Genomic DNA, 9,767 nt, shown 5'->3' with positions numbered 1-9,767 from the left:
CTTACAATCTCCCCTTTTGGTGGATTGATGACAATACGGGATTTGCACAAGATATTAAGTAAATGCAAACCCCTCCTCTCTAGAATATAGACGGGCTCCCCCTAGATGTGTGCCACCTAGATGAGTGCTTTGGACTGCACGGCACACGAATACTAGGATCAAAGCTCCCCCTATATTATAGAGACAAGGCATATCTATCACTAGACAAGATAGCACACACATAAGTTAACTACGATAGATAAAGTGCATATGTCTTACACCATATGAGGAAAGGTCTCGAAAGCACAAACCAAACAAGAGCAAACAAGCACAAACGAGGTCCAAAAGACAAAGCAAATAAACGCACCAAGCACGACACAACGCAAATCCCTACACTCTCTCCCCCTTTGGCATCGAGACGCCAAAAAGGCAGAGAGGACACCTACACACACGGGGTGGCTCAGGCAGAGAAGTCGTCCCACTGCTCCTCGTGCTCCTCGTCAGACTCAGCGGCGGGGATAGTCTCCTCGAGTCATCCTCTGAACTGGTCCACTTGTATCCCTGCTTTGACATCCAGGCAGCCTCAGGTGTGATGACGTCCTCAGACCCGCCAGACACATCCTCTCCAAAGAGCCTCATAACCTTCTTGTCACGGCGGCGACTCTCCTGTCTGTCCCACGTGAGCCCTGTACTGTCCCTTTGCCTGCATGCAGAAGAGAGTCTTCATCTTGTCCTTTAGCTTCTTGGCCCATGACGGCTCAGAGGAAGGAGTGGTGGACCTAGCAGCACGGTCCTCAGCAACATTCTCAGCAGCAGCCTCCTCCTCACAACAGCCCTCCTAGCAGAAGAGGCCTCAGCACGGGTAGTGGTGTTGGCCCAGTTGGGCTTGACGCGGAGGCTGATGGACTCATGGCGAATCCAGTCTGGAGCAAGGAACTCATCACCAGGGTACATCTTCTCCCAAGTGGTGGAGAGCAGCAGAAACAGGTACGGTCCATAGATAGGTACCTTGCGAGTGAACACCGCAAACCGAAGCTCACACCACATGATGTGTGAGACATCAAGTGGCTGAGTCTGAGAAGAACGTGCCTCTGCACACAGGAGCAACATGTCCACTAGATATGCATGGACCTTGTCCTTGTCGCCAATGCGTGGGAACAGAGTGTTGCGGAAGATGCGATGCATGATATCCAGAAAGGAGTTAACACCCAAGTTGACTTGCCATTGGGGAGCACCTTCTCAACAAGGAAAGGCTGAAGCAGGTTCTTGTTGGCAGACTCAGAGTTGGCATGGGGGCGAACACCAACGGGGGTGTGAAGCCCGTCATCAGGAATGTGCAGATCCATGAACTCTTTCCATGTAGCAGACAGCTGACGGCCGTTGGTCATCCAGGTCATCCTCCGCTCCTCCCCGGGATGAAAGTACACTGAGGCAAAGAACTGACAGATGAGCTCAGGGTCATAGTCAATGGTGAAAAGAGATCACCGGCTCAATAGCAAACTGCTCCACCAAGTCCAGAGCCTCTCCAAAATAGTCACGAAACTTGTCCTTCCGCATGTGATGCATGTCTATCCACTTGACATCCACGAAGGTATTCTGCTTGCTCTTGATCACATCCAGATAGATGAGAACCTGTTGCTTGTTCCAGAACATCTCGGTGCCTCTGAGCACAGCCCGAGGAGTCACATAGGGATTGATCCTCCGGCGTTCGACATACTCAGACAGAAATCTCGTCCATGCCCTTAGCAGGTTCCTTTTGCTTGCTGGCAGTGGTCTTGACATTGCGCTTGGGGGCATTGGAGCCCTCTGGGGCTTCATCTTGGGGGTTGCGCAGACGCTTGGAGCCAGTGTCACGACTGGGATTGGAACGGCGAGAGCCACCACCTGAGACACAAAAACGCAAAACACCCACAACAGCCAAGAGGGATTAATGCAAAGACCACAACAAAGCAAGAGAAACAAGCAGAAAGCACACATGATAAATGCCTAGAGAGAGATTTGATCCCTACGGTAGTACTGCCAAGTGCTGCGAAGCTAAGATAGTAGTACTGCTCTTAGACGCGGTAGTACCGGTCTAGGAGCGGTAGTACGACCTTAGCGCCTCGGCTAGCGCGGTAGTACCGCGTCTGTTGAGCGGTAGTACCGCACGAGCTAGCACGGTAGTACCGCACCTGACGGCGGTAGTACCGCAAGAGCGGTAGTACCGCACATCAGACACGGTAGTACCGCACCGCGTCAGATCTGAACAAGTTCAAATCTGAGAAAAGCCCGCGAAACCACGGCGGTACTACGGTTGGACAAAGCTACCACAAGACAGCATATCAAGTATGATTCCTACGCATCACGACTCTCCTACATCCTACTCTTGCATAGATTTGGCCTAAAATCTCAAGAACAACAAGTTTCTCCCCAAAAACCTAGAAGCAAGAGAACAGCCAAGAAAAAGAGGGATTTGGGGAAAAACCTTGGTCCATGGCAAGAGGAAGTGGTGGGGAACGATCCCACCGGTCGAATCCGAGGAGAGTGGCCGGAGACGGAGATCCGGCGAGGGCCTCCGGCGCCGTTCTTGAGCGAGAGAGAGAGACGTGGGGAGAGAGACAAATGAATGGGTATGGGGAGTTGGAACTCCCCTGCCCGAGTCATAACCCCCACGCTCCCTCGACGGCGCGGTAGTACCGTGCCCACGGTAGTACCGCCGGCGCGGTACTTCCGAAGTACCGCACCAGAGCGGTAGTACCGTGCTGTGGCGCGGTAGTACCGTGCCTCCCAAAGCGGTAGTACGCGGCCAGACGCGGTAGTACCGTGAGCTCAAGAAGATGCACGTTTCGAGCACACGAAAAACTGGATCTTTGCACAAACACTCCGAGCCAACACGACACCACAAGACCACGCAACACACAAAGCCAGAAAGGCACACGACAAACGAAACAACCACGAGACACCACCTCTCCAAAGAGAGGGCGGTGGCCGTAGCCACCTATGTTTGAGTCAATTGGTATGGCACCGCGAAGAATTATCCTTGGGTCCATGACCAAAACTCGTCTTTGAAGCACAAGTACCATCAAACATGGCTAATGTGAAAGACTTGATCGATTTATGCATAATGGGGGGAGGGAGAGTTCATTGAGAGAACATCACTCCCCCTATGTCCATGCCTACATCTAAATAGGACAACACGTTGAGTATGGTGGGGTGTGCAAGGGTTCAAGCAACATTGCTCGAATCAATGATATTTAGCTCATGCCTTAACTCGCGAAATCTTGCTTCATCCAAGGGCTTCGTGAAGATATCTGCAAGGTTATCATGAGTGTTGACATAGTTGAGCTCGATCTCTCCTCGCCTAATGTGATCCCGGATGAAGTGATACCGAATCTCAATATGCTTCGTCTTGAAGTGTTGCACCGGGTTGAGAGAGATCTTGATGGCACTTTCATTGTCACACCAAAGAGGCACTTTGTCAAATGACACCGTAATCCTTTAAAGTTTGCCTCATCCATAAGAGTTGTGCACAACAACTACCGGCCGCCACATACTCCGCTTCGGTGGACGAGAGAGACACACAACTTTGCTTTTTGGAAGACCAACTTACCAAAGAGCAACCAAGGAATTGGCACCCTCCGGAAGTGGACTTCCTATCCACTTTGTCTCCCGCCCAATCGGAATCCGAATACCCTACAAGCTTGAAGTTTGCTCCTCTTGGGTACCATAAGCCAAAGTTTGGGGTATGAGCCAAATATCGAAAGATTCGTTTGACCGCCACATAGTGACTTTCCTTAGGTGCGGCTTGAAACGTGCACAAATTCCCACACTCAACATGATATCCGGTCTAGATGCACAAAGGTAAAGCAAGGAGCCTATCATGGAGCGATATACCTTTTGATCCACCGCTTTACCATTGGGATCTATGTCAAGTTGGCACTTGGTGGGCATGGGAGTGGAAGCCGGCTTGACATCACTTAGCTTGAATCTTTTGAGCATGTCTTGAGTATATTTGGCTTGATTGATGAAGGTTCCTTCTCTTCTTTGCTTCACTTCGAACCCTAGAAAGAACTTCAACTCTCCCATGGAAGACATCTCGAACTTTGAGGTCATGAGAGCGGCAAATTCCTCATTGAAAGCTTTGTTAGGGGAACCAAAGATAATATCATCAACATATAATTGGCACACAAACAACTCCCCTTTGACCTTCTTAGTAAAAAGAGTGGGGTCGATTAGCCCAACTTCAAAACCACGGTCTTGTAACAACTCGGTAAGGTGGTCATACCACGCACGTGGGGCTTGTTTAAGGCCATAGAGTGCCTTATCGAGTTGATACACATGATCGGGAAAGTAGGGATCCTCGAACCCGGGGGGTTGCTTGACATAAACCAATTCATTAATGGGACCATTAAGAAAAGCACTCTTCACATCCATTTGTTGTAACTTAAAGTTATGATGAGAAGCATAGGCAATCAACATGCGAATAGATTCAAGACGAGCAACGGGAGCAAAGGTTTCACCGTAGTCGATACCCTCGACTTGGAGTAGCCTTGTGCTACCAAACGAGCCTTGTTGCGAATGATAATCCCATGGGCATCTTGCTTGTTCTTAAATATCCACTTGGTTCCAATGACATTGTGGTTCCCCGTCGGTCTTGGCACCAATCTCCACACTTTGTTGCGCTCGAAGTTGTTGAGTTCTTCATGCATGGCATTGAGCCAATCCGGATCTTCTAGCGCCTCATAGACCTTGTGGGGTTCCACACAAGAGACAAACGCGTGATGCTCACAATAATTTGCTAATTGTCTACGAGTGCTTACCCCCTTTCTTAAGCTTCCAAGCACATTCGTCATGAGATGATCCTTGGTGGAGAGCTTGGAAGCAACCTTGGCGGCACGACGCTCTAATTCCTCCTCGGGGTGAGACGAGGAGTGGTCACTTGATCATCTTGAGTCGTCTTGAGCTTGTTCTTGTTCTTGAACTTGCTCGGAGGAGAGAACTTGACCTTGGGCATCACTTGATGTGTCAACACCGTCTTGAGCATGATCTTGCCCTTGGTCATGTTCTTGAGGATGAGGGCCTTCATGTTGTTCTTCGGAAGCGTGTGGGCCTTGGGTTGGTGATGGCTCCGCTTGAGTGGAGCTTTGTCCTTCTCCTTCGGCCACAAGGGGTTCCTCAATGGGTAGGATAAAGCCAACACCCATTCTTCTTATGGCTTGGGGAGGAATTTCATCACCTACATCACAAGTGCCACTTTGCTCCACTTGGGAGCCGTTATTCTCATCAAACTCCACGTTACACGTCTCCTCAATAAGTCCCGTGGATTTATTGAGGACACGGTAAGCATGAGAGTTTGTAGCATAACCAACAAATATGCCCTCATAAGCTCTAGCCTCAAATTTAGACAACCGAACACCTTTCTTGAGAATGAAACACTTACACCCGAACACCCGGAAGTACTTGAGGTTGGGCTTGTTACCGGTGAGTATCTCATATGGAGTCTTGTTCAAGCCCTTGCGGAGGTAGAGCCGATTTGGATGCATGACACGCGGTGTTGATGGCTTCGGCCCAAAAGTTGTAGCGGAGACTTGAACTCCGCCATCATGGTCCTTGCCGCATCCATCAACGTCCGGTTCTTCCTCTCCGCAACACCGTTTTGTTGAGGGGTGTAAGGTGCGGAATATTGATGCTTGATCCCCTCATCACTAAGAAACTCATCCAAGGTGTAGTTCTTGAACTCGGTGCCGTTGTCACTTCTTATTGTCAAGATCTTTGCATTGTGTTGACGTTGTGCTTCATTTGCAAAGTCAATGATGGTTTGTTGGGTCTCGCTCTTCCTCTTGAAGAAATACACCACGTGTATCTTGAGTAGTCATCCACAATCACCAAGCAATACTTCCTCCCAAAGACTATCGAAGGATGGAGGCCCAAAGAGATCCATGTGAAGGAGCTCCAAAGGCCTCTTTGAATAAATGATAGTCGTGGGAGGGTGAGCCTTCTCATGTAGCTTTCCTTCGATACAAGCACTGCAAGCACGATCTTTAGCAAAACTAACATTCGTTAGTCCACGGACATGGTCCCCCTTGAGGAGACTTTGCAAAGATCTCATATTGACATGGGCTAAACGGCGATGCCAAAGCCATCCCACATCAACTTTAGCCATTAGGCACGTCGCGGTCTTAGTGGGTCGCTCCGAAAAGTTAATCACATATAGACCGTTCTCGACATGCCCAACAAAGGCTACTTTAAGAGTCTTGCTCCACAAGAGGGCCACGGTATCGATATCAAAGAAAGTGGCAAAGCCCATGATTGCAAGTTGACGAACGAAAGTAAATTGTATGCAAGGGACTCAACAAGCATGACCTTCTCGATCGTGAGATCATGAGAGATGACCACCTTGCCAAGTCCCAATACCTTAGAAGATGAGGCGTCACCCCACTCGACATTGGTGGGCATAGATGGAACCTTGTGCACGTCCACCACCAAGTCCTTGCTTCCGGTCATATGATTTGTAGCTCCGCTATCGAGCAACCATGATCCCCCACCGGAAGCAAACACCTACAAGAGATCAATGCTTGGTTTTAGGTACCCATTTTGTAATGGGTCCTTTGATGTTAGTAACAAGGGTCTTTGGAACCCAAATAGACCATTCAATGTATTCATGAAGAGAACCAACAAATTTGGCATAAACATGCCCATCACTAGCACGGCATAACACATAAGAAGGATTAAAATCGCCGGCTTTGTTGGGAGGGGTGGCATTGCCCTTCTTGACATTGCCGCCCTTTGCATTCTTCTTCTTCTCCTCGGAGGCACTCTCTCCCTCCTTCACAAAGGTTTGCATGAGAGGAGGAGGTCGTTTGGTCTTGTCATTCTTCTTCTTGTTCTTGGAGTCGGGCACGTACCCAACCCCTTCCTTGGCCACAACTCCCTTTTGGTTGATCAAGAGATCGTTGAGGTTCTTCTTGCCTTGTATGCAAGTCGCAAGACCTCTCTCAAGTTGCCCCTTTAGCTTAGCGTTCTCCTCAACGAGATGCACATGCTCACAACACGGGTTAGTAGCATTTGCATTATCAATTAACATCATACGAGGAAAGTGGCTTTTTCCTTGGTTAGCTTTACTTGAAGTTGATCATGAGACTCTTTGAGGCTAGCATGAGCACCCTTCAAGACCTTGTGAGCCTTGTCAAGTAGATCAAACTCCTCTTTGAGTCTAGCAAGATCAACCTCAAGTTCGGCCTTCTCGGAGTTTAGCACATGAGAAACTATGAGGACATGATCATAATCTTTCTTTAACTTAGCATGATCAACGTTGTGTGACTCCTCAAGAGCCAAACGAAGACCACGCTCTTCCTCAAGAGCATTGGAAAGATCCGAAATCTCATCGGCATAGTCACGACTATGCCCTTCCATCTTAGTGATGGTGTTTTCGTGAGCCTCGATCATGTCATTGGCTTCACCAAGTTGTTCCAAGAGAGCAACAAAGTGCTTCTTGGATTTTCCCTTGAGTTTGCCCATAAAGGCCTCAAACTCGTTAGCCTCCACATTAGCTCCCTCAAGTTCATTAATGCTATCCGTTTGGGAAGGATGATTAATGATGGTAGTTTTGATGTTGGAGGTTACCTTGTTGGTGGCTTTAGCCATGAGGCACTTGGCGGTGATGCTCTCGTTGGGTGAGTCGAAGAGAGACACCCGTGACATTGTTGCAATGGCAACGGAGGCCATGGCAACCGACTCATCATCTTCATCATCGTCATCATCCTCATTGTACTCTTCTTGCACAACCAAAGCCTTGGGAGGAGTCTTCTTGGTGAAGTTGTTCTTGTTGGGGAACGACTTGGCCCTGTACTTTCGGATGAGTTTGCCACCATTGTCTTCCCTCTTCTCATACGGGCATTCCGCAACGAAATGACTCACGTTGCCGCAATTGTAGCAAGTTCTTACACGTTGCTTGCCCCTTGTGCCACTCAAGTTGTTTTTGCTAAAGTTGGGCCTCGAGTTTTTCTTGCTCCAAAATTGCTTGCAGGAGCAGTATAGTGGGATTTGCTGCGGGTGTGGGAGAAAATCGGGATTTTTACCACCGAACTGTACCGATATGGTTACCGCGAGAGCTCTCTCCCTCCGCGTCCAGGTATATCTTCCTCTTCTCTGTGTCTCTCTTCAGGAGACTTGTAAGCTTGGCATTAGCAGAGGTGAGCAAGGGTGTAGCGCAGCGCTGCCTGGGCTCCTGCTCGCCCTTTGTATGCACCCGCCTCTAAGCCTGCCAGAATAGAGCATCGGTGGTCTGTGGCAAAACTCGTTTACAGTGAGGAAGGAACGGCAAGAGCTCATGCACACACTCCCTCTCTCTTCTTGACTGCTTCCATCATATGTCGCTCCGCCGCGAATTCGGTCTTATTCTCGACGAAACTTAGGAAAAGCGGGAGGGATACCATAGCGCTCTCCTGGGTGATGGCGAGCGAGTTGCGATTCGATGGAAACTTCCTGAGCGACTTCGGAATCCACACCTTGCTCATTCCCCATCAGGGCTGCGCTTGCTCCGTGATCTTGTAGTGAGACGCGAGTTGTACTTCCCGCGCGATCACATTCCCGCTCTTCACGAGAGATACTGTGGCACTATCTTCGGGTGTGCTCTACGCCCAACGTCCTCGAGCAATATACTGTCTATTTGCCATACCGTGATCATCTATCTTATTAGACCGTGTGGGTGCGTTTGCCACCCGGTTTTCGCAAGATGCCATAATCTCGCTCGCTCGATTACACAGATGGTAGAGGCGAGGTAGCATTAGCAGATTGGACATGCCATCTTGTGGACGCGTAGAGGCGACAGGGAGACGATTAAAGAGTTGCACTCAGGTCTTCGGGTGAATCTGCATTCTGTGGAACTGGTCAGAGAGATCTCCTCATTCTCGAATCTGATCTACGTCCGCGGTTCTGCTAAAGAGTGAGAGGTTGTCTCTGGCAGGTGATGAGCATAGGCATTAGACGGAGCTGTATACTGTTGGCAAAGATACTCTCCAGAAGGGTACGTGGCTACATAGAGTTTATATGCGAGAGCGTGCTTGATTTCTAGAGGATGTGAGGACCTAGATCAAGTCCTCATGTCTCGTTGACAAGATATCTATCTAGGCGCGGAGCGACCTGCCAAAATCATCCGACAATGAGTTGGGAGGGGGAAGCCGATACCACATCCCACGCTAGGTGTGTGTGCTACTAATGGGCGAAAGATGCGGGTGGCAATTGTAGCTATCCCAATCATCCCTCTCTTCGTTTATCATATCATATATGATCTTTCTTGTGTGTAGTATATATCATGAATTTATCTTACATTCTACTCACATTAGTTTTCATCGAACGCTATCTACTCAGTATAGATTGGTGCACTATCATCTCTCTCCATACACAGACTGAAAGAGAGACGTGGGAGGGAAGACGTACGCACTGGTAGTGATGTAGTTCCGCTATGTTTTCCTAAAGTGGTAAAAGCAAGGGCAGCCGAGGACAAGTCTCTCTATTGCCCGCTGATGCTGGTGTAGAGCTCGCAAACTACTTAGTCGCATTGGTGATTATGTGAGGGATCCGGTCTCAATCTATCCGACTCTTATGACATCCCAGCGCACAAGAGTCTTTGAACATAACTCTCACATAGTGTGGGGTTCTGATCACAAATTGAGGTATTCGAGTATTCATACAGGTCTCTTATCCTTGAGCTAAGAATTTGTTAAAGAATCGTTCAACTTCTTTAAGACATGTGGGTGACACGCACGCTATACTCTGCCTCTTTGAGTAGCACATCATCTAGAGAAGTA

This window comes from Triticum urartu, chromosome 3 (genome assembly GCF_003073215.2).
Source record: "Triticum urartu cultivar G1812 chromosome 3, Tu2.1, whole genome shotgun sequence".
NCBI classification, from domain to species: domain Eukaryota; kingdom Viridiplantae; phylum Streptophyta; class Magnoliopsida; order Poales; family Poaceae; genus Triticum; species Triticum urartu.
The sequence above is the reverse complement of the archived record's forward strand: the minus strand, read 5'-3'. Positions refer to the sequence as shown.